Source organism: Taudactylus pleione, unplaced genomic scaffold (assembly GCF_031769625.1).
Source record: "Taudactylus pleione unplaced genomic scaffold, aTauple2 ptg001142l, whole genome shotgun sequence".
Taxonomy (NCBI): domain Eukaryota; kingdom Metazoa; phylum Chordata; class Amphibia; order Anura; family Myobatrachidae; genus Taudactylus; species Taudactylus pleione.
The window spans coordinates 818,959-846,878 of NW_028285543.1; the positions used below are offsets into that span (position 1 = coordinate 818,959).

The following is a 27,920-nucleotide window of genomic DNA, read 5'->3' on the forward strand; positions in this document are numbered from 1 at the left end:
CCTGTGTGTGCTGGGCAGTGTAACCCTGTGTATGCCGGTGCTGTACAGTTTAACCCTGTGTATGCTGTGCGGTGTAACCCTGTGTATGATGTGCTGTACGGTGTATCCCTGTGTATGCCAGTGGTGTACAGTGTAACCCTGTATGTGCTGTGCGGTGTAATCTTGTGTGTGCTGTGCGGTATAACCCTGGGTATGGTGGTGCTGTACGGTGTAACCCTGTGTGTGCTGTGCCGTGTAACCCTTTGTGCGCTGTAACCCTGTGTGCGCTGTGCTGTGTAACCCTGTGTGCTCTGTAACCCTGTGTGTGCTGTGCTGTGTAACCCTGTGTATGCTGTGCGGTTTAACCCTATGTGTGCCAGTGCTGTACGGTGTAACCCTATGTGTGCCGATGCTGTGCGGTGCAACCCTGTGTGTGCCAGTGCTGTACGTTGTAACCCTGTGTATGCTGTGCGGTGTAACCCTGTGTGTGCCAGTGATGTGCGGTGTATCCCTAAGTGTGTGCCGGTGCTGTGCCGTGTAACCCTGTGTGTGCCTGTGCTGTGTGGTGTAACCCTGTGTATGCCTGTGCTGTGCCGTGTAACTCTGTGTATGCCGGTGCTGTGCCGTGTACCACTGTATGTGCCGGTGCTGTGCGGTGTAGCCCTGTTTGTGCCGGTGCAACCCTGTGTGTTCCAGTGCTGTGTGGTGTAACCCTGTGTCTGCTTTGCGGTGCAACCCTGTATGTGCTAGTGCTGTGCGGTGTAACCCGGTGTCTGCTGTGCGGTGTAACCCTGTGTATGCTGTGCGGTGTATCCCTGTGTAACCCTGTGTATGCTGTGCGGTGTAACCCTGTGTATGTCAGTGCTGTGCGGTGTAACCCTCTGTCTGTTTTGCGGTGTAACCCTGTGTGTGCCAGTGCTGTGCAGTGTAACCCTGTGTATGCTGTGCGGTGTAACCCTGTGTAAGCTGTGCGGTGTAACCCTGTGTGCCAGTGCAGTACAGTGTAACCCTGTATATGCTGCACGTTATATTCCTGTGTGTGCCGATGCTGTGCGTTGTATCCCGGTGTGTGCCGGTGCTATGCGGTGTAACCCTGTGTATGCTGTACGGTGTAACCCTGTGTATGCCGGTGCTTTGCGGTGTAACCCTGTGAGTGCTGTACCGTGTATCTCTGTGTGTGCTGTGCGGTGTAACCTTTTTAATCACTGTGTATGCCAGTGATGTGCGGTGTAACCCTGTGAGTGCTGTACGGTGTAACCCTGTTTATACTGTGCGGTGTATCACTGTGTATGCCAGTACTGTATTGTTATGTGTGTAGTACAGAGAAGCATGGATGGAAGTACTGTCATCTGCTGCTGTGTGTCCCCCATTGTTATGTGTGTAGTACAGAGAAGTATGGATGGGAGTACTGTCATCTGCTGCTGTGTGTCCCCCATTGTTATGTGTGTAGTACAGAGAAGTATGGATGGAAGTACTGTCATCTGCGGCTGTGTGTCCCCCATTGTTATGTGTGTAGTGCAGAGAAGTATGGATGGAAGTACTGTCATCTGCTGCTGTGTGTCCCCCATTGTTATGTGTGTAGTGCAGAGAAGCATGGATGGAAGTACTGTCATCTGCTGTTGTGTGTCCCCCATTGTTATGTGTGTAGTACAGAGAAGCATGGATGGAAGTACTGTCATCTGCTGCTGTGTGTCCCCCATTGTTATGTGTGTAGGTCAGAGAAGTATGGATGGAAGTACTGTCATCTGCTGCTGTGTGTCCCCCATTGTTATGTGTGTAGTACAGAGAAGCATGGATGGAAGTACTGTCATCTGCTGCTGTGTGTCCCCCATTGTTATGTGTGTAGTGCAGAGAAGCATGGATGGAAGTACTGTCATCTGCTGCTGTGTGTCCCCCATTGTTATGTGTGTAGTACAGAGAAGCATGGATGGAAGTACTGTCATCTGCTGCTGTGTGTCCCCCATTGTTATGTGTGTAGTACAGAGAAGCATGGATGGAAGTACTGTCATCTGCTGCTGTGTGTCCCCCATTGTTATGTGTGTAGTACAGAGCAGTATGGATGGAAGTACTGTCATCTGCTGCTGTGTGTCCCCCATTGTTATGTGTGTAGTACAGAGAAGCATGGATGGAAGTACTGTCATCTGCTGCTGTGTGTCCCCCATTGTTATGTGTGTAGTACAGAGAAGTATGGATGGAAGTACTGTCATCTGCTGCTGTGTGTCCCCCATTGTTATGTGTGTAGTGCAGAGAAGCATGGATGGGAGTACTGTCAACTGCTGCTGTCTGTCCCCCAGTGTTTGGGCGCCTAAAGCCAGGACTTATTGCACAATACTGCCAGCCTCCTCAGGAAGCGGGCAGATTGGCTTTGTTGGGTGCCCTGCACCACCAGACTCTGGTGAAAACAATTGAATTGCTCCCCCAAGTATTGATGAAATCCATCCGTGGTCGGCGCCGCCAGAAGCACCCAGCAATGAGATGTGATGTGTGCCTGTCACCTGGGTTCCAGCTTCAGATGCGTTTCACACAGTTCTTTCATGGTTCATAAGGGTTTTAAATTGTAAATGTCTTATAAATGTTGATACTTGTGGTACAGTGATTATCATGATATATACTGATATAAGATTGTGGAGCGTGTTGACACAGTGGTTAGTATTGTTGTTTCAGCGCTGGGGGTCATGCGACTGGTGCGGTTTCTGTGTGGAGTTGTATCATCTCCATGGTGTTCTCCAGATAAGCCTCCTAATAGTTGTTAGTTTGTTCTGACTAACATGGTGCCAGATGCGCAGGTGTGATAGGGAATTTATAATGTGAGCTCCAATGGGGCAGAAATACTTATAATATTCAATATTATTCGAACATATATTGTTCTCTTCAGCCCAAGTTTATTACTCGCAGGAGTTTCCCATTGCCTAATAAACACAAGGCTGATAGTATTATTATTATTACAATGTATTCAATTCACAATAACTGTAATGGAGATTCTTACGATATTTAGTAAAATAATAAAATATGTATATTCCTTTATATTCATCTTGGATGTGAATATTTGGTTTATGTATTTTGAGAATCAGTCTCATGTTTATGTAACAGTAGAAATTGTGATAGTTTAGTACTCATTCATAATGGAGGCTGGACACCATCTGGGTCAGTCCATGTGGAGTGGTCCAGGCTTGGTTGCTTGGCCATTTTTATTTTTGTGTGTGATGACCCCTGTAAGTTAGTAGTCAGAAACCCCCATTACTTTTTTTTAATTTACCTTCATATGAAGATGGCGGCCATTTTTGTATCATGGCGTATGACATTTTTTACTGTTGCGGACGTTTGGGATAAATGCAATATCAGAAAGTCATAGAAAGCTGGGATAAAAACCATTATTTTCAGCACATTTCAAGCTACATTTTTTGTCATATAACTTTCTTCTTCGGGTTCCATAGGGTCCACAGGAATTACCTTGCTGTATGTGGTTGGAGTGATCCAGGCACCAAACAGTTACAAGCTTTAGCTCCCGGGATACACTGGGTCCTCCTCCATATATACCCCGCCCCTGGCTACAGGCACTCAGTATTCTGTTTGGGGTGTAAGAGATGCACCTTTTTAGGCAGGGGACTGCTCGGGCAGTACCAAGCTATGTTTTTGTTTTGTTTTTCTCAGAGCAAAGAGCGCTAGGCATCCTAATAGATGCCTGTGCTGCTGCTCCATCTACCCCCACCGGTGCCGCAACACCAATGAGGGAATTGGTGATTTTGGCAGGCGCCAGCGGAGTTTGTCTAGCGATGATGCTCAGCGAGGGACTACAACCGGAGAACACGGAGAGGCAGGTAAGGTGGTAGCCCACTCGCGGGTAACCACATGGCAGTTTGTGCCGGCAGTGGAGCCCTGCAGGAGGTTGCTATAGTGGGGAACCGGGGATGACTGCTTCTCCCACTAGACCACCAGGGTCATACAAATATGGCGCTAGGGACAGTGGTGGCGGCCATGTAAAAGGCCAGTGCACCCGGTGGATTGATACAGCCTAGGGGGGGTAGGCTCTCCCCGGCAGCCCCTCCCTCAGCCCAGACGCCGATCCAGAGGCGAGGTTTTCACGCTTCTGGGTTGCTCCTACCTCCTTGTATATGAGACACCCAGAGACCACTACTGTAGCTGCGAATGTCAGGAGGTTTGGTCAGTCTCCCTGTATACCTCTCCTTTGGTGGCCAGGTTATACAGAGCTCAATATCCTACTAAGCTTTGTGCTTTTTGTAGTTGACTAAGAGCCTATTGCAAATATATTGGTTAAATGCGTTGTATGTGACTTGTGCTAGTTCTGCTGTGTGTAATACTGCCTTTATAAAGCCTATCCGTTACAGCTATCAGTGCTATTTCTCATCATCCCTCTGACAGGGTTTGGGGGTTTTCTGTGTACTTTACATTCACTAGATATTTGTGATGGTGATCACATTGCATTGTTACCTTTATACTTATAACTGACAGTCATAAATAAAACCTGCATGAACCCCTGTTTCTCATTACGCTTAGCATATATAACTTTCACTGTTATTGCTCCATTTAACCCTCAACTACCAGGTGGGTAAAGGTTAAATTGTACTTCTCATTTGCTTGTGAAAACTGAGATGCCCTCTCTCCTAATTAATTAGAGATGCTCAGCTGTAATGTAGTGTTTGCTGAGGGGAGATTTGTTGCTTGTATAAATTGTTTCAGTGCCAATTTGTAGGTATATTTGTCTGCATTGCACTTATATCCTAATAATGTGACTGCGATTTAGTGCCCATTTGCAAATATATTTATATGCATGTTGATCCTACCAATCTTATGTGTTTAGCTAGTTGATTTCAATACCCTTTTGCAAATATATTGTATGTATTTATGTGACTTGTGCTAACTCTGCTGAAAAAAATAAATAAAGATTTTTGTTTTCTTTTTGTTTTTTTCCAAAACCCCCAACTACCTGGTGTATTGGGGTTAGAGAGTGCTTCACATTTATTTTTATCTGTGACGGGGGTCATATTGCATTGTTATCCCTACACTTGTTGTAGGTTACTTGTAAATATTCCTCATGTCTCTGGACAAGGGTAACCATGAGACTGTTGTCCCTGTGCTGGTTTCGTGTAAATTCTGTGCAGTAGGCCTCTCAGGATTTCTTACAGGATGGACTGTGTGCTGATCGTTATACACCACAACAGTCCACCTCGCCAGCACCTGTTCAGGGGTCACCTTGAATGTCCTCCTGGTCTCGGGTTATGACGCAGTTAGTGGACGCTTATCAGCCCCCACAATGCCTCCCACTTTGTATTTCCCACAGTGATTACAGCCTGCTATGTTTCCTCTTCCCATACATCCTTTCTGGATGGGGGGTTATGTCCACTAAGTTCAGAATCTGGCTTTTGGCATCTACCTATCTGCAGATGTTACAGGCGAACAAGAAACACAGATGATATCCTGCACAGGAAATGATAATGTAACTATATTTTGTAACCATGATTAGTTACCTGGATTTGTATGTAGCTGGAGGTGCTCCCTGGAATCGAATACCAAGTACTCTGAAAAGCCCACCATTGGACTCGGCCAATGTGTAGCAAGTGATTCCTTTGTGGGGCACTCTTTTGTAATAAATGAATTGATATAATTGATATTAGAAAATTAACATAATTAAAACATTACTTTTTTTCTTTAGGGTCCATAGGGAGACCTTGCGCTGTAGCTGATGAGAACCAATCCGTGCACCACACAGCTAAAGCTTTTCAGCTCCCAGGATGCATTGGGTCCATTCTCCCTATACCTCGCTCCCGAGCCAGAGGCACCTCCGTTTCGTTGGTGGCTGGCTGGAGTTGGGTCACCATTTTGCATATAACCCGCCAGGTGCCTCGGTCCCCCTTGACATCAGTACAGGAGCCCCCTTGGGCATTTTTTTCTCAAATGCTGGCCTCCATTGTGGACCGCCTGGCGGTCCGGGCTGTGTTTCCTCCTATGGGGGTACCACAACAGCCCGTCCCTCACTCACAGGGACTACCACTGATTATGCAGACCCCTCCTGTACCACAGCAGGTGGTCATTCCCACAGTGGGATAACTACCGGGTGGACCTCCACCATGGGTGGATGTGTTCTCTACCTCAGTACAGAGTCTGGCTACGACCTCTGTGGCCATTCAGACCATGTTGCAGAGTGAGAAACCTGTACGACCAGCTGAGCGTCCTGTTCTGTCATCTCAATCCACACAGCTGTCAGAGTCTGAGATGTCATCTGATGATGGAGAGGTGGCTGATGCCTCTAACCCCGACTACTCTCAGCAAGAGGCGGAGGCCAAAGTCCAGAATTAATATTCCTGCCTTGGTGCGTGCAGTCAGATCCGCATTGGTTATAGAGGATGATGAACCAGCCCCTAAATCCAAACAGCCTCTGATTAAACAGATAAAGGTGTCTTCGGCAGTGTTCCCCCTATCAGATCAGCTGGTGGATCACATGGCTGAGGCCAGGCAATCGCCTGGTAAAAGTTATCAACCTCAGAAGCTTTTGACCTCATGTTTCCCACTTCTTACAATGAGCCTCCCTACGGTGGATTCACACGTTACACGACTAATAAAGAGTGCAGCATTACCTATGCCTTCCATTTTTTCCTTAAAGGATTCTACGGATAGCATGGTAGAAACTTGCCTAAATTCTATATACTCTTTCAGGAGCTGTTGCCCGCCCATCCATGGCTATCTTCTGGGTAGTTAAGGCTTTAGAGAGTTGGGCTGATACACTTGAGGACTTCTTGGAAGTTCCAGAGGATCAGGTGTCACTGGTCGGCCATATTAGGGATGCGGCTGCATATGTTGGTGAGGCCACTCTGGATGTAGTCTACTGACCTCCAGGGTCTCGGCAGCGGCCGTGTCTGCTCGCCATTCCCTGTGGCTACGCTATTGGAGCGCAGATGCCCATTCTAAGAAGGGCCTGGAGGCCTTACCCTATAATGGGGAGATTTTGTTTGGTCCAGACCTGGACAACATTAGCCAAATCAAAATCTGCATTTCTGCCCTCAGCATCTGCTCCTGCAAAGTCTCGAAGCTCCTCCTTTTAGGTCCTTTTTTTCCTCAAGGAAAAGCCAAAGGGCAGTCCTTCCCTAGGAAGTCCGCTGCCAAGAAAACTGCCAAGCCTAAGAAACAAGCCTGGAGCACAAGATGCCCGACCTCCAAGCAGGAGGATAAACCCGCAGCCTGACTGGGTGGGCCTCCCTCTGGGGGACCCCAGACTGGGAGGCCGACGTTTTCAATTCGCCCAGTGCTGGTGTCAAACCACCAAGGATGCTTTGGTAAGAGAAGTGGTCTCTCAGGGGTATGCCCTCTCATTCCTTCGAAGGCCTCCCCACCAGTTTTTCTGCACAGGCCCTCCTTCAGACAAAACCAAGGCCTTGCAGATCCAGAAAGCCATACAGTCCTTGCTGCAGGCAGGGGTAATTGTACCAGTTCCACTATCTCAGCGAGGGGCTGGTTATTATTCTACTTTCTTTCTGGTTCAGAAACCGGATGGCTCTCATCGGTCTATCCTCAACCTCCAATCTCTGAACAAGTTCCTCAGAGTGCCGAGGTTCAGGATGGAAAGCTTGCGATCCATCATACTGGCTATGGAACCTGGGGATTACATGGTATCACTGGACATTTAGGATGCATACCTACTGTGACCGGACGCCTTTCGCCTAGGCTGTCCCTGGTCACGGGTTAGTGCTTTTGGACTCCCACTCACCGTTAGTGACCGCCTGTCACTGACTTTGCCCACTGCATCGTGGGTGTGTAACTATGCTGGCACCACCAAACTCTACCATCGGCGTTTGGAACAGCTTTTTCAGTACACAGGCTCCTACCGCTGGTGCCTGGAACCGCTTCTGCTGCGTATGCGTTTGATTAGCTGCGGACACACCCCCTGATTGGTGTCGGCTGTTCCCTCCTGATCCCTCGCAATGGACCAGGTCTGCACGGTAGCTTGGCAGAGGGCTTGAACTTGGAGACACGGAGCTCTTACCCAGAACAGCCGGAGAACGGAATAGCGTTTGGCGCAATTCTTTTGGTCGCAGGATTGAGATACAATTGAAGTCAGGCAAGATGTTTATTGCTCAAAGTCTTAAAGAAGACCCTCCCTTCCGTCTGAAGGGGAATATCACACAGAATCAAACAGCAATTCTCCACAAAGGATTCCCAAAGATGTACCACATACAGGAATCTTATCAGCAGCTCTTCTCCTCCACACAGAAGTTACAGAGTTGTACACATACAGGGCTCACAGTCCCTCTTTTTATGTCATTCTTACACACAACATCACAGGGGGGCAAATCCACCCTGTGTTCCTTCTAGCCAATCAGGCTCTCTCAGAAAACATAAATTAACAACATATTACATTTCAAAGGAGTCTCTCAATATCCTCCTTCCTAATCCACCAACACAAACTGATTTATCATACATTATACTGTCTCCTATAATGTTGGTATAACATTTCACAGGAAATAGTAAATGACATTCATCCTTATCAATCACTTTGGCATTTCCAACCTTAACACATTCAGTGACATCCAAAAGGTTCTTAAAAACAAATTGTCTTTTCAAAGGAAGTTCTGTACATGTAGTGTTTGGCTATATGACACCATTCACACCTTCACACAGAGAACTTCCAGTCACCCTATTCATCACACCTCCTGCTAAGGGAATCACAATCAGCATCTAGTATCTGCAGACACAGAGGCTGGTCATGTCTTATACAGACATATATTCAATAAGTGCATTTTCTCTACAAAATATACATTTAAACCATATAGTGCATAGCCTATTAAATATACGTTGCTTCATGCACTAATGCATTGCAGATTAGCTGCAGTGCATTACAGCAATACATATATACTTTACTACAGTTTATTATAAACCATGTGCAGTGTGCTCTTAAACTGTCCACTGTACCTGTGTCAGCGCTGGTCGCAGTGGGAGCTGGCTCTCCCTGTCCCGCAGCGGCCATGACACACTCTACCTACACTCCCCCAGTGCAGTGGGTGCAGACCGCGACATGTAAAACATTAAAAACACACTTATCAACACTCAGCGCATAGCGCAGAGTATACATTTACAATGGGCACCTGGCGCCTTTTTGTCCTTTTAAAAATGGCGGCACAGCATGCGGGTTAACCCCTTCAGTGCTGTGGCAGCCATTAACCCCGTGTGGCCTGCCTCCGGCCACACCTACATGTTCCAATAACGCTTTCTCACCACCATTATCTGCGGTTTGCTATTCTGCACCAACACTTCCAGTTTCATGCGCTGCCCTTTGGCCTATCCACGGCTCCAAGGGTATTTACAAAACTGATGGCTGTCATGGCAGCCCACCTGCGGAGTCAGGATATCCAACTCCTACCATATCTGGACGACCTCCTCTTGTTGGCAAATTCTCCAGAAGTGCTTCACCACCACCTACAACTGACAGTTGCTTCTCTACAAACACACGGGTGGTTAATCAATTGGAAAAAGTCCTCCCTAATTCCCTCAGAGAGGATGGTTCATTTGGGAGCCTTTCTGGATTCTCACCAGCAGAGAATCCTTCTAACTCCAGAAAAGATCTCCATACTGCAGCTGCGAGTACACAGATGTCACCGCAGTCGCCGGTTGTCAGTCCACTTGGCGATGCAGGTTCTGGGATCCATGGTATCCACATTCGACATGGTGTAATATGCTCAGTTCCATTCCAGGACCCTGCAGGGGCTGATCCTCTCCAGGTGGAACGGATTACTCCACCGGATCAGAGCTCAGACGATGGTACTCTCTCCGGAGGTACGTCTGTTCCTCTCTTGGTGGCTACAGACATCTCATCTAACCAAGGGTCACCCCTTTTGACTGGATACTTTTAACAACGAATGCCAGTCTCCAGGGATGGGGCACAGTGACCGGTCCACACTCCTTTCAGGGCAGGTGGACAACGATAGAGGCATCCCAACCCATTGACATATTGGAACTTCGGGCTGTGTACAGGGCCCTTATGATGGCAAAGCACATTCTTCACGGAAAGCCCGTGCAGATTCAGTCCGACAACGCCACCACAGTGGCTTACATCAACCATCAGGGAGGCATTTGAAGTTGGGCAGCAATGACAGAAGTGTCACGCATTCTGACATGGGCAGAATCTCATCTCCTGGCCATTTCGGCAGTGTTCATTCCAGGAGTTCTCAATTGGGAAGCGGACTTCCTCAGCCGTCACGATGTGCATCCAGGGGAATGGTCTCTGCACCAAGAGGTGTTTCAACTTCTAGTGAACAAATGGAGCCTCCCAGAGGTGGACCTCATGGCCTCCCGTCACAATCACAAGTTGCAAGTGTACGGGTCCAGAACAAGAGATGCCGAAGCAAGCCTGGTGGACGCTCTGTCAGGTATGCAAACTGCAAGGTCCATTTTACTATTTCCTCCAGTCTCTGCTTCTTCGAGTTCTTCAGAAGTTCAAGCAAGACGGAGGCACTGTCCTGCTGGTGGCTCCAGCTTGGCCCAGACATCCATTGGTACTCAGATCTTTGGCGCTTACACATGATACAGAATCGCTGGCAGCTCTGGATGAGATAGAGATAAGACAACCATGATGATAACATGTCATTTGTGTATATACTATATTTGCAATGTTTAAGGATTGATAAAGAGCATTATATTGTTATACTTCTTCATTATATGTATGTTGGTTGCAATTAGTACTACTACATTAAAGGATTACTGAAGAAAGGCAGGTTTAGCAGGTAGTAAAATTCACCCCCTATCTGTCCATTAGGAGATACATTGTTAATGATAAAATATGGCCACCACATGGTAATTATTACTTACCCAATTACATAATGTCTGATCTAGTATTTATCATTTTATAGTGTTTTGGTGAGTGACTTGGTCAGATTTTTATAATCTGAGTCAAACATTTTCTTTTAAAGAGGTGATTAACTCCATAGGGTCCACAGGGAGACCTTGGGGATGTAGCTGAAGGTAACCAATCCAGGCACCACGCAGTTAAAGCTTTTCAACTCCCAGGATGCATTGGGTCCACTCTCCCTATACCCCGCCCCCGAGCCAGAGGCACCTCGGTTGGTAACAAGCCAAAGGCCGGAGGAGGATAAGAGAGAAGGAAGACTGGTACACACAAGAATCACACTCACAGAGAAGCAGACAGGAAACCGGTGACTAGTAAGAGAGCCCATATGAAGCCAGGTCCGTCAGGACGGGTACCCTGTGGACCCTATGGACTTCGCAGAAAGAGGGCCCGACCCCCTGAAACAAAGGCTCTTTCTTCCAGGGGACAAGATTTCTGCTCTACAATTGCGGGTGCGCAAACTACTCCGCAATCAGAGGGTATCCATTCACTCAGCAATGGACATGGTGGAATATGCCCAGGTCCATTCCAGGCTTCTGCAACAACATATTCTCTCCCGGTGGAACGGGCAGTATAATCTGATATGGTCCCAGACGTTTCTCCTCTTTTGGGAAGTTCGATTTTTTTCCCTCTCATGGTGGCTGCAAACCTCTCATCTGGACAAAGGTCGCCCCTTCTGGATACCAGATGGGGTGCTCCTCACCACGGATGCCAGCCTCCGTGGATTGGGCGCAGTGACAGTTCGTCGTACGTTTCAGGGAAGATCGACTACCAAGGAGAGTCACCTGGCCATAAACATCCTGGAACTTCGTGCAGTATACAAAGCACTCATTCAAGCACAGGATATCCTAAAGGGCAGGCCGGTCCAAATCCAGTCCGACAACGCGTCTGCAGTAGCCTACCTCGTTCATCAGGGAGGCATGCAAAGTCTGGCAGCCATGGGGGAAGTCACAAACATTCTGGTCTGGGCAGGATGTCAACTTCCAGTAATCTCGGCAGTATTCATTCCAGGAGTCCTCAACTGGGAAGCGGACTTCCTATGTCGCCAGGTTATACACGCCGGTGAATGGGTTCTTCATCCGGATGTCTTTCTGATCCTAGTGAACAAATGGGAACTACCGGAAGTAGACCTCATGGCCTCAGGTCACAACCACAAGGTTCCCAGTTATGGGTCCAAAACCAGAGATCTCTTAGCTGCCTTTGTGGACGTTCTGGTGGTGAGATGGGACTTCAGTCTGGCATACTGATTTCCTCCAATCTCCCTCCTCTCAAGGATCATCAGGAAATTCTAGCAAGACTGCGACACAGTAATACTGATAGATTCTGCTTGGCCCAGACACCATTGGTTCACCGGCCTTCAGAGTCTCTCCATAGACACTCCGTGGCCTCTTCCTCTAAGGCCGGACCTATTAGCAGTCCCTGCCTGCACCCGGACCTTCTTCTTCTGTCTTTGACGGTGTGGCTCTTGAGTCTTCCATCTTAAGTACCAAAGGTTTTACTAGCTCTGTAATTCAGACGATGCTTAGGGCATGAAAGCCTTCCTCTGCCCGCATCTATTACAGTTTGGCACTCATATTTTCAATGGTGTTTCCATAGAAAATATGTTATTACAGTATTTAGGCTCTCCTGAGTGCTTGCGTTTCTCCAGGCTGGGTTAGACCTCGGACTCCGCCTGAGAGTTCAGGTATCTGCACTATCAGTTTGGTTTCAGCGAAGGATCGCCCCTCTGCCTGATGTTAGTACGTTTTTGCTGGGTGCTTTGAGGGATCAGTCTCCCTTTGTCCCTCTGGTAGCTCTGTGGGATTTGTCTTTGGTTCTCAGGGCTCTACAGGTTCCCCCCACTTAAACCCCTGAAATCAATAGACCTCAGGTGGTTGACAGCGAAGACAGTTTTTCTTCTCGCTATCTCCTCTGCCCGTAGGGTCTCTGATATGGCAGCGTTTTGTTGTCGATCCCCCTTTTTGAATTTTCACAGGATAGAGCTGTTCTTCGTGCCAGGGCGGGTTACCTTTCTAAGGTTGTATCCCGTTTTCAGGTAAAAGAAGAAATTGTGGGCCAGATTCAGACCCACTCGCGAGTGCATAGCTCTCGCAAGTGGGTCGATGATTGGGCAGTGCGCACGTGCGGCGTGCGCACTTCACGTGGGCGAGCCCCGGAGCGAGCGAGAACTTCACTCGCTCGGGGCTCGCAGCAAAGCAGGGCGGCTGTTGATGTTGAGCGACAGCTCACCCCATTTTGTATTAGAGCAGGAAGTTCACTGGGGCTTGCGGTGGACGAAAGCCTACCACAAGGATCTCGTCGCAAGCCCGCACAAGCTGTGGGTGGTCAACCACAGCTATGCGAGCGGCCTGGAGGTGGATTTAAAAAAATAAAAAAATCCGCCCTGATTCAGAGTGAGCGCTCGCAAATAGCGAGCACCTCTGAATCAGGCCCTGTGTTTCCAGTCTTCAGACCTCCGTATCTACGTGGATTGTACCAACTCCTTCAGGAAATCAGACTCTGTGTTGTGCGGCTGTCACAAGCGAGGCTGGCCAGCTAACAAGCAGACCCTGGCTAGATGGCTTCGTATGATGATTCTCAGGCTTACACACAAGTTGTTCTCTCTATTCCAAACACAGTGACAGTACGTTCTACTCAATCTGTGGAACCATAGTGGGCGTTTCGTCGTGGTGCCTTTGCTGAACAATTGTGCAAGGCAGCCACGTGGTCTTCTGTCCACACGTTTCTCAGGTTTTACGCCTGTGATACTATCACCTCTCAGGATGTTTCCTTTGTGCGCCGGATTCTCATCTCTGCGCTGGAGCGTACCCACCCTTAAGGGAACTGCTTTGGGACATCCCCAAGGTAATTCCTGTGGACCCTATGGAACCCGAAGAAGAAAATGAGAGTTATGGTATAACATACCTTTTGTTAACTCTTTTTCTTCAAGGTCCATAGGGTCCACAGGACACCCACCTTAATACCCCTGCTGTTATACAAAAGAAAAAGATTACCCAATTTCTATGATTCCTTCTTCTCAGTGTTTCTGAGGTACAATGGTCCTTCCTTCTCATCTTTCCTTCTACTGCCTTGGGCTTGGTAACAAACTGACTGCCTGTAGCCAGGGGTGGGGTATATATGGAGGAGGACACAGTGCATCTTGGGAGCTAAAGCTTGTAACTGTTTGGTGCCTGGATCACTGTAACCACATACCCCAAGGTAATTCCTGTGGACCCTATGGACATCGAAGAAAGAGATAACAAAGTTGTGTTCTACCATAACTCTTAAATTTCAGTCACAAGGCAGTGAGGTGGGGGAATTATAAGGACAAAGTTAATTTTTTGTATTGAATTTCAGTGGGAAGAAATAAAATTTCAGAGCTGTAATAATTTTTGGGAATAGCTGTATACTCAAAGATTTGTCAAATAAATATCTATCTTCTCTACTTTATGTTCCGGCTGTAATAAAGACGCCTTTGGTTGGGAGCTCCTGAGTATGTGATAAATGGGTCGTAGTGTAGTCTAGTCATTCGCCATTACTCAGTAATACGACAAATAATATGATTGGTAGTTACCATACACATACACAGCAGCATCATCATTAGTGTACACATACACAGCAGCATCATCATTAGTGTACACATACACAGCATCATCATCATTAGTGTACACATACACCCCATCATCATTAGTGTACACATACGCAGCATCATCATCATTAGTGTACACATACGCAGCATCATCATCATTAGTGTACACATACACCCCATCATCAGCATTAGTGTACACATACACACCATCATCATTAGTGTACACATACACAGCATCATCATCATTAGTGTACACATACGCCCTTTGGTGGGCGTGCCTGCCAGACGGAGGCGTTCCCAAGGGAACACCTACCGTCAGAAGCCGGCCCCACTGACATCATTAGTGATGTCAGTGGGAGTGATTTTGGCTCTGATAGAGCCAAAATCACTCCTGGCCTTGCGGTTGAGAAACTCAACCGCAGGCTTCTGCTCGCACTGGCGATGGTCGAGATGATCAAGACCATCGCAACCATCATCCTGCACGCTCGTATAGGCTGTGGGTGGTGACCCACAGCTATACCAGCGTCCAGGAGGACGCTCCATAATTATGGAGGTGGGCCCTGATTCAGAGCGAGCGCTCTAGTCAGAGTGTCCGGCTCTGAATCAGGGCCATAGACAGCATCATCATCATTAGTGTACACATACACAGCAGCATCATTAGTGTACACATACACAGCAGCATCATCATTAGTGTACACATACACAGCATCATCATCATTAGTGTACACATACACAGCATCATCATCATTAGTGTACACATACACAGCATCATCATCATTAGTGTACACATACACAGCAGCATCATTAGTGTACACATACACAGCAGCATCATCATTAGTGTACACATACACAGCATCATCATCATTAGTGTACACATACACAGCATCATCATCATTAGTGTACACATACACAGCAGCATCATTAGTGTACACATACACAGCATCATCATCATTAGTGTACACATACACATCAGCATCATTAGTGTACACATACACAGCAGCATCATCATTAGTGTACACATACACAGCATCATCATCATTAGTGTACACATACACAGCAGCATCATCATTAGTGTACACATACACAGCATCATCATCATTAGTGTACACATACACAGCAGCATCATTAGTGTACACATACACAGCATCATCATCATTAGTGTACACATACACAGCATCATCATTAGTGTACACATACACGGCATCATCATCATTAGTGTACACATACACGGCATCATCATCATTAGTGTACACATACACAGCATCATCATCATTAGTGTACACATACACAGCATCATCATCATTAGTGTACACACACGCAGCATCATCATTAATGTACACATACACACCATCATCATTAGTGTGCACATACACAGCATCATCATCATTAGTGTACACATACGCAGCATCATCATTAGTGTACACATACACAGCATCATCATCATTAGTGTACACATACGCAGCATCATCAGCATTAGTGTACACATACACACCATCATCATTAGTGTACACATACACAGCATCATCATCATTAGTGTACACATACACAGCAGCATCATTAGTGTACACATACACAGCATCATCATCATTAGTGTACACATACACATCAGCATCATTAGTGTACACATACACAGCAGCATCATCATTAGTGTACACATACACAGCAGCATCATCATTAGTGTACACATACACAGCAGCATCATCATTAGTGTACACATACACAGCATCATCATCATTAGTGTACACATACACAGCAGCATCATTAGTGTACACATACACAGCAGCATCATCATTAGTGTACACATACACAGCAGCATCATCATCATTAGTGTACACATACACAGCATCATCATCATTAGTGTACACATACACAGCAGCATCATTAGTGTACACATACACAGCATCATCATCATTAGTGTACACATACACAGCATCATCATTAACGTACACATACACAGCAGCATCATCATTAGTGTACACATACACAGCAGCATCATTAGTGTACACATACACAGCATCATCATCATTAGTGTACACATACACAGCATCATCATCATTAGTGTACACATACACAGCATCATCATCATTAGTGTACACATACACAGCAGCATCATTAGTGTACACATACACAGCAGCATCATCATTAGTGTATACATACACAGCATCATCATCATTAGTGTACACATACACAGCAGCATCATCATTAGTGTACACATACACAGCAGCATCATCATCATTAGTGTACACATACACAGCATCATCATCATTAGTGTACACATACACAGCAGCATCATTAGTGTACACATACACAGCATCATCATTAGTGTACACATACACAGCATCATCATTAATGTACACATACACAGCAGCATCATCATTAGTGTACACATACACAGCAGCATCATTAGTGTACACATACACAGCATCATCATCATTAGTGTACACATACACAGCATCATCATCATTAGTGTACACATACACAGCATCATCATCATTAGTGTACACATACACAGCAGCATCATCATTAGTGTACACATACACAGCAGCATCATCATTAGTGTACACATACACAGCATCATCATCATTAGTGTACAAATACACAGCAGCATCATTAGTGTACACATACACAGCATCATCATCATTAGTGTACACATACGCAGCAGCATCATCATCATTAGTGTACACATACACAGCATCATCATCATTAGTGTACACATACACAGCATCATCATCATTAGTGTACACATACACAGCATCATCATTAATGTACACATACACAGCAGCATCATCATTAGTGTACACATACACAGCAGCATCATTAGTGTACACATACACAGCATCATCATCATTAGTGTACACATACACAGCATCATCATCATTAGTGTACACATACACAGCAGCATCGTCATTAGTGTACACATACACAGCAGCATCATTAGTGTACACATACACAGCATCATCATTAATGTACACATACACAGCAGCAGCATCATTAGTGTACACATACACAGCATCATCATCATTAGTGTACACATACACAGCAGCATCATCATTAGTGTACACATACACACCATCATCATCATTAGTGTACACATACACAGCAGCATCATCATTAGTGTACACATACACAGCATCATCATTAGTGTACACATACACAGCATCATCATTAGTGTACACATACGCAGCAGCATCATCATTAGTGTACACATACACAGCATCATCATTAGTGTACAGATACACAGCAGCATCATCATTAGTGTACACATAGTCAGCAGCATCATCATCATTAGTGTACACATACACACCAACATCATCATTAGTGTAAACATACACTGCAGCATCATCATTAGTGTACACATACACAGCAGCATCATCATTAGTGTACACATAAACAGCATCATCATCATTAGTGTACACATACACAGCATCATCATCATTAGTGTACACATACACAGCATCATCATCATTAGTGTACACATAAACAGCATCATCATCATTAGTGTACATATACACAGCATCATCATTAGTGTACAGATACACAGCAGCATCATCATTAGTGTACACATAGTCAGCAGCATCATCATCATTAGTGTACACATACACACCAACATCATCATTAGTGTAAACATACACAGCAGCAGCATCATTAGTGTACACATACACAGCAGCATCATCATTAGTGTACACATACACAGCATCATCATCATTAGTGTACACATACGCAGCATCATCAGCATTAGTGTACACATACACACCATCATCATTAGTGTACACATACACAGCATCATCATCATTAGTGTACACATACGCAGCTTCATCATCATTAGTGTACACATACACAGCATCATCATCAGCATTAGTGTACACATACACACCATCATTAGTGTACACTTACACAGCATCATCATTAGCATTAGTGTACACATACACACCATCATCATTAGCATTAGTGTACACATACACACCATCATTAGTGTACAAATACACACCATCATCATTAGTGTACACATACACAGCATCATCATCAGCATTAGTGTACACATACACACCATCATCATTAGTGTACACATACACAGCAGCATCATTAGTGTACACATACACAGCATCATCATCATTAGTGTACACATACACAGCATCATCATCATTAGTGTACACATACACAGCAGCATCGTCATTAGTGTACACATACACAGCAGCATCATTAGTGTACACATACACAGCATCATCATTAATGTACACATACACAGCAGCAGCATCATTAGTGTACACATACACAGCATCATCATCATTAGTGTACACATACACAGCAGCATCATCATTAGTGTACACATACACACCATCATCATCATTAGTGTACACATACACAGCAGCATCATCATTAGTGTACACATACACAGCATCATCATTAGTGTACACATACACAGCATCATTAGTGTACACATACGCAGCAGCATCATCATTAGTGTACACATACACAGCATCATCATTAGTGTACAGATACACAGCAGCATCATCATTAGTGTACACATAGTCAGCAGCATCATCATCATTAGTGTACACATACACACCAACATCATCATTAGTGTAAACATACACTGCAGCATCATCATTAGTGTACACATACACAGCAGCATCATCATTAGTGTACACATAAACAGCATCATCATCATTGGTGTACACATACACAGCATCATCATCATTAGTGTACACATACACAGCATCATCATCATTAGTGTACACATAAACAGCATCATCATCATTAGTGTACATATACACAGCATCATCATTAGTGTACAGATACACAGCAGCATCATCATTAGTGTACACATAGTCAGCAGCATCATCATCATTAGTGTACACATACACACCAACATCATCATTAGTGTAAACATACACAGCAGCAGCATCATTAGTGTACACATACACAGCAGCATCATCATTAGTGTACACATACACAGCATCATCATCATTAGTGTACACATACGCAGCATCATCAGCATTAGTGTACACATACACACCATCATCATTAGTGTACACATACACAGCATCATCATCATTAGTGTACACATACGCAGCTTCATCATCATTAGTGTACACATACACAGCATCATCATCAGCATTAGTGTACACATACACACCATCATTAGTGTACACTTACACAGCATCATCATTAGCATTAGTGTACACATACACACCATCATCATTAGCATTAGTGTACACATACACACCATCATTAGTGTACAAATACACACCATCATCATTAGTGTACACATACACAGCATCATCATCAGCATTAGTGTACACATACACACCATCATCATTAGTGTACACATACACACCATCATCATTAGTGTACACATACACAGCATCCTCATCATTAGTGTACACATACACACCATCATCATTAGTGTACACATACGCAGCATCATCATTAGTGTACACATACACAGCATCATCATCATTAGTGTACACATACGCAGCATCATCATCATTAGTGTACACATACACCCCATCATCATTAGTGTACACATACACAGCATCATCAGCATTAGTGTACACATACACATCATCATTAGTGTACACATACACAGCATCATCATCATTAGTGTACACATACACAGCATCATCATCAGCATTAGTGTACACATACACAGCATCATCATTAGCATTAGTGTACACATACACACCATCATTAGTGTACAAATACACACCATCATCATTAGTGTACACATACACAGCATCATCACCAGCATTAGTGTACACATACACACCATCATTAGTGTACACATACACACCATCATTAGTGTACACATACACACCATCATCATTAGTATACACATACACAGCATCATCATCATCATTAGTGTAAACATACACACCATCATCATTAGTGTACACATACACACCATCATCATTAGTGTACACATACACAGCATCATCATCATCATTAGTGTACACATACACAGCATCATTAGTGTACACATACACACCATCATCATTAGTGTACACATACACAGCATCATCATCATTAGTGTACACATACACATCATCATCATTAGTGTACACATACACAGCATCATCATCATTAGTGTACACATACGCTGCATCGTCATTACTGTACACATACGCAGCATCATCATTAGTGTACACATACGCAGCATCATCATTAGTGTACACATACACAGCATCATCATCATTAGTGTACACATACACAGCATCATCATCATTAGTGTACACATGCACAGCATCATCATCATCATTAGTGTACACATACACACCATCATCATTAGTGTACACATACACAGCATCATCATCAGTAGTGTACACATACACACCATCATCATTAGTGTACACATACACAGCATCATCATCATTAGTGTACACATACACACCATCATCATTAGTGTACACATACACAGAATCATCATCATTAGTGTACACATACACAGCATCATCATCATCATTAGTGTACACATAGGGCCTGATTCAGACCCACTCGCGAGCGGCTGTCCGCTCGCAAGTGGATCGATGGTGTGCACTGCGCATGCGCACGACGGAGGGAGCTCTGAGTGTCTGATCAAAGGGGGCGTGCTGTCGATGTTGATTGACAGCACGCCCCCTTTGGTGGGCGTGCCTGCCAGACGGAGGCGTTCCCAAGGGAACGCCTACCGTCAGAAGCCGGCCCCACTGACATCATTAGTGATGTCAGTGGGAGTGATTTTGGCTCTGATAGAGCCAAAATCACTCCTGGCCTTGCGGTTGAGAAACTCAACCGCAGGCTTCTGCTCGCACTGGCGATGGTCGAGACCATCGCAACCATCATCCTGCACGCTCGTATAGGCTGTGGGTGGTGACCCACAGCTATACCAGCGTCCAGGAGGACGCTCCATAATTATGGAGGTGGGCCCTGATTCAGAGCGAGCGCTCTAGTCAGAGTGTCCGGCTCTGAATCAGGGCCATAGACAGCATCATCATCATTAGTGTACACATACACAGCAGCATCATTAGTGTACACATACACAGCAGCATCATCATTAGTGTACACATACACAGCATCATCATCATTAGTGTACACATACACAGCATCATCATCATTAGTGTACACATACACAGCAGCATCATTAGTGTACACATACACAGCATCATCATCATTAGTGTACACATACACAGCATCATCATCATTAGTGTACACATACACATCAGCATCATTAGTGTACACATACACATCAGCATCATTAGTGTACACATACACAGCAGCATCATCATTAGTGTACACATACACAGCATCATCATCATTAGTGTACACATACACAGCATCATCATCATTAGTGTACACATACACAGCAGCATCATTAGTGTACACAGCATCATCATCATTAGTGTACACATACACAGCAGCATCATCATCATTAGTGTACACATACACAGCATCATCATCATTAGTGTACACATACACAGCAGCATCATTAGTGTACACATACACAGCATCATCATCATTAGTGTACACATACACAGCATCATCATTAATGTACACATACACAGCAGCATCATCATTAGTGTACACATACACAGCAGCATCATTAGTGTACACATACACAGCATCATCATCATTAGTGTACACATACACAGCATCATCATCATTAGTGTACACATACACAGCAGCATCATTAGTGTACACATACACAGCAGCATCATCATTAGTGTACACATACACAGCATCATCATCATTAGTGTACACATACACAGCAGCATCATCATTAGTGTACACATACACAGCATCATCATCATTAGCGTACACATACACAGCAGCATCATTAGTGTACACATACACAGCATCATCATCATTAGTGTACACATACACAGCAGCATCATCATCATTAGTGTACACATACACAGCATCATCATCATTAGTGTACACATACACAGCAGCATCATTAGTGTACACATACACAGCATCATCATCATTAGTGTACACATACACAGCATCATCATTAATGTACACATACACAGCAGCATCATCATTAGTGTACACATACACAGCAGCATCATTAGTGTACACATACACAGCATCATCATCATTAGTGTACACATACACAGCATCATCATCATTAGTGTACACATACACAGCAGCATCGTCATTAGTGTACACATACACAGCATCATCATTAGTGTACACATACACAGCATCATCATTAGTGTACACATACGCAGCAGCATCATCATTAGTGTACACATACACAGCATCATCATTAGTGTACAGATACACAGCAGCATCATCATTCGTGTACACATAGTCAGCAGCATCATCATCATTAGTGTACACATACAAACCAACATCATCATTAGTGTAAACATACACTGCAGCATCATCATTAGTGTACACATACACAGCAGCAACATCATTAGTGTACACATAAACAGCATCATCATCATTAGTGTACACATACACAGCATCATCATCATTAGTGTACACATACACAGCATCATCATCATTAGTGTACACATACACAGCATCATCATCATTAGTGTACACATAAACAGCATCATCATCATTAGTGTACATATACACAGCATCATCATTAGTGTACAGATACACAGCAGCATCATCATTAGTGTACACATAGCAGCATCATCATCATTAGTGTACACATACACACCAACATCATCATTAGTGTAAACATACACAGCAGCAGCATCATTAGTGTACACATACACAGCAGCATCATCATCATTAGTGTACACATACACAGCATCATCATCATTAGTGTACACATACACAGCAGCATCACCATTAGTGTACACATACACATCATCATCATTAGTGTACACATACACATCATCATCATCATTAGTGTACACATACACAGCATCATCATCATTAGTGTACACATACACAGCAGCATCATCATTAGTGTACACATACTCAGCAGCATCATCATTAGTGTACACATACACAGCATCATCATCATTAGTTTACACATACACAGCATCATCATTAGTGTACACATACACAGCATCATCATCATTAGTGTACACATACACAGCATCATCATCATTAGTGTACACATACACAGCAGCATCATCATTAGTGTACACATAAACAGCATCATCATCATTAGTGTACACATAAACAGCATCATCATCATTAGTGTACACATTCACACCATCATCATTAGTGTACACATACACAGCAGCATCATTAGTGTACACATACGCAGCAGCATCATCATTAGTGTACACATACGCAGCAGCATCATCATTAGTGTACACATACGCAGCAGCATCATCATTAGTGTACACATACACAGCAGCATCATCATTAATGTACACATACACAGCAGCATCATCATCATTAGTGTACACATACACAGCAGCATCATCATTAGTGTACACATACACAGCATCATCATCATTAGTGTACACATACACAGCATCATCATTAGTGTACACATACGCAGCATCATCATTACTGTACACATACACAGCATCATCATTAGTGTACACATACACAGCAGCAGCATCATTAGTGTACACATACACAGCATCATCATCATTAGTGTACACATACACAGCAGCATCATCATTAGTGTACACATACACACCATCATCATCATTAGTGTACACATACACAGCAGCATCATCATTAGTGTACACATACACAGCATCATCATTAGTGTACACATACACAGCATCATCATTAGTGTACACATACGCAGCATCATCATCATTAGTGTACACATACACAGCATCATCATTAGTGTACAGATACACAGCAGCATCATCATTAGTGTACACATAGTCAGCAGCATCATCATCATTAGTGTACACATACACACCAACATCATCATTAGTGTAAACATACACTGCAGCATCATCATTAGTGTACACATACACAGCAGCATCATCATTAATGTACACATAAACAGCATCATCATCATTAGTGTACACATACACAGCATCATCATCATTAGTGTACACATACACAGCATCATCATCATTAGTGTACACATAAACAGCATCATCATCATTAGTGTACATATACACAGCATCATCATTAGTGTACAGATACACAGCAGCATCATCATTAGTGTACACATAGTCAGCAGCATCATCATCATTAGTGTACACATACACACCAACATCATCATTAGTGTAAACATACACAGCAGCAGCATCATTAGTGTACACATACACAGCATCATCATCATTAGTGTACACATACACAGCATCATCATCATTAGTGTACACATACACAGCAGCATCACCATTAGTGTACACATACACATCATCATCATCATTAGTGTACACATACACATCATCATCATCATTAGTGTACACATACACAGCATCATCATCATTAGTGTACACATACACAGCAGCATCATCATTAGTGTACACATACTCAGCAGCATCATCATTAGTGTACACATACACAGCATCATCATCATTAGTGTACACATACACAGCATCATCATTAGTGTACACATACACAGCATCATCATTATTAGTGTACACATACACAGCATCATCATCATTAGTGTACACATAAACAGCATCATCATCATTAGTGTACACATAAACAGCATCATCATCATTAGTGTACACATAAACAGCATCATCATCATTAGTGTACACATTCACAGCAGCATCATTAGTGTACACATACGCAGCAGCATCATCATTAGTGTACACATACACAGCAGCATCATCATTAATGTACACATACACAGCAGCATCATCATCATTAGTGTACACATACACAGCAGCATCATCATTAGTGTACACATACACAGCATCATCATCATTAGTGTACACATACACAGCATCATCATTAGTGTACACATACACAGCATCATCATCATTAGTGTACACATACACAGCATCATCATCATTAGTGTACACCTACACACCATCATCATTAGTGTACACATACACAGCATCATCATCATTAGTGTACACATACACAGCATCATCATCATTAGTGTACACATACACAGCATCATCATTAGTGTACACATACACAGCATCATCATTAGTATACACAGCATCATCATTAGTGTAAACATACGCTGCATCGTCATTAGTGTACACATACGCAGCATCATCATTAGTGTACACATACGCAGCATCATCATTAGTGTACACATACACAGCATCATCATCATTAGTGTACACATACACAGCATCATCATCATCATCATTAGTGTACACATAGGGCCTGATTCAGACCCACTCGCGAGCGGCTGTCCGCTCACAAGTGGATCGATGGTGTGCACTGCTCATGCGCACGACGGAGGGAGCTCTGAGTGTCTGATCAAAGGGGGCGTGCTGTCGATGTTGATTGACAGCACGCCCCCTTTGGTGGGAGTGCCTGCCAGACGGAGGCGTTCCCAAGGGAACGCCTACCGTCAGAAGCCGGCCCCACTGACATCACTAGTGATGTCAGTGGGAGTGATTTTGGCTCTTATAGAGCCAAAATCACTCCTGGCCTTGCGGTTGAGAAACTCAACCGCAGGCTTCTGCTCGCACTGGTGATGGTCGCGATGATCAAGACCATCGCAACCATCATCCTGCACGCTCGTATAGGCTGTGGGTGGTGACCCACAGCTATAGCAGCGTCCAGGAGGACGCTCCATAATTATGGAGATGGGCCCTGATTCACAACATCATCATCATTAGTGTACACATACACAGTAGCATCATCTTTAGTGTACACATACGCAGCATCATCATTAGTGTACACATACACATCATCATCATCTCATTAGTGTACACATACACAGCATCATCATTAGTGTACACATACACAGCAGCATCGTCAGTGTACACATACACAGCAGCATCATCATCATTAGTGTACACATACACAGCAGCATCATCATTAGTGTACACATACACACCATCATCATTACTATACACAACATCATCATCATCATTAGTGTACACATACACAGCATCACCATCATTAGTGTACACATACACAGCAGCATCATCATCATTAGTGTACACATACACAGCATCATCATCATTAATGTACACATACACACCATCATCATTACTGTACACATACACAACATCATCATCATTAGTGTACACATACACAGCATCATCATTAGTGTACACATATGCAGCATCATCATCATTAGTGTACACATACACAGCAGCATCATCATTAGTGTACACATACACACCATCATCATTACTGTACACATACACAACATCATCATCATCATTAGTGTACACATACACAGCATCGTCATTAATGTACACATACACAGCAGCTTCATCATTAGTGTACACATGCACAGCATCATCATCATTATCATTAGTGTACACATACACAGCATTGTCATTAGTGTACACATACACATCATCATTAGTGTACACATACACACCAACATCATTAGTGTACACATACACAGCATCATCATCATTAGTGTACACATACACAGCTTCATCATTATTGTACACATACACAGCATCATCATCATTAGTTTACACATACACAACATCATCATTAGTGTACACATACACAGCATCATCATCATTAGTGTACACATACACAGCATCCTCATCATTAGTGTACACACACTGCATCATCATCATTAGTGTACACTTACACAGCATCATCATCATTAGTGTACACATACACAGTATCATCATTAGTGTACACATATACAGCATCATCATCATTAGTGTACACATATACAGCATCATCATCATTAGTGTACACAAACACAGCATCATCATCATTAGTGTACACACACAGCATCATCATCATTAGTGTACACATACACATCATCATCATTAGTGTACACATACACAGTAGCATCATCTTTAGTGTACACATACGCAGCATCATCATTAGTGTACACATACACATCATCATCATCTCATTAGTGTACACATACACAGCATCATCATTAGTGAACACATACACAGCAGCATCGTCAGTGTACACATACACAGCAGCATCATCATCATTAGTGTACACATACACAGCAGCATCATCATTAGTGTACACATACACACCATCATCATTACTGTACACATACACAACATCATCATCATCATTAGTGTACACATACCTAGCATCATCATCATTAGTGTACACATACACAGCAGCATCATCATCATTAATGTACACATACACACCATCATCATTACTGTACACATACACAACATCATCATCATTAGTGTACACATACACAGCATCATCATTAGTGTACACATATGCAGCATCATCATCATTAGTGTACACATACACAGCAGCATCATCATTAGTATACACATACACACCATCATCATTACTGTACACATACACAACATCATCATCATCATTAGTGTACACATACACAGCATCGTCATTAGTGTACACATACCTAGCATCACCATCATTAGTGTACACATACACAGCAGCATCATCATCATTAGTGTACACATACACACCATCATCATTAGTGTACACATACACAGCATCATCATCATTAGTGTACACATACACAGCATCATCATCATTAGT

General features: G+C 43.9%; 1 protein-coding gene across 3 annotated transcripts in view; it reads left to right on the forward strand.

Annotated features, from left to right (window-relative positions):
• The window catches only part of LOC148453489 (uncharacterized), a 49,695-nt gene that overhangs the window by 10,677 nt on the left and 11,098 nt on the right, over positions 1–27,920 (forward strand). Inside the window, exon 1 of one of the 3 annotated variants that reach the window (XM_088462058.1) lies at positions 3,634–3,797. The exons of the other annotated variants lie outside the window; for them this stretch is intronic. The gene's annotated coding sequence lies outside the window, so the exon portion shown is untranslated. Of the gene's footprint in view, positions 1–3,633; positions 3,798–27,920 lie in introns of those variants that run through there. 3 annotated transcript variants of the gene reach the window in all.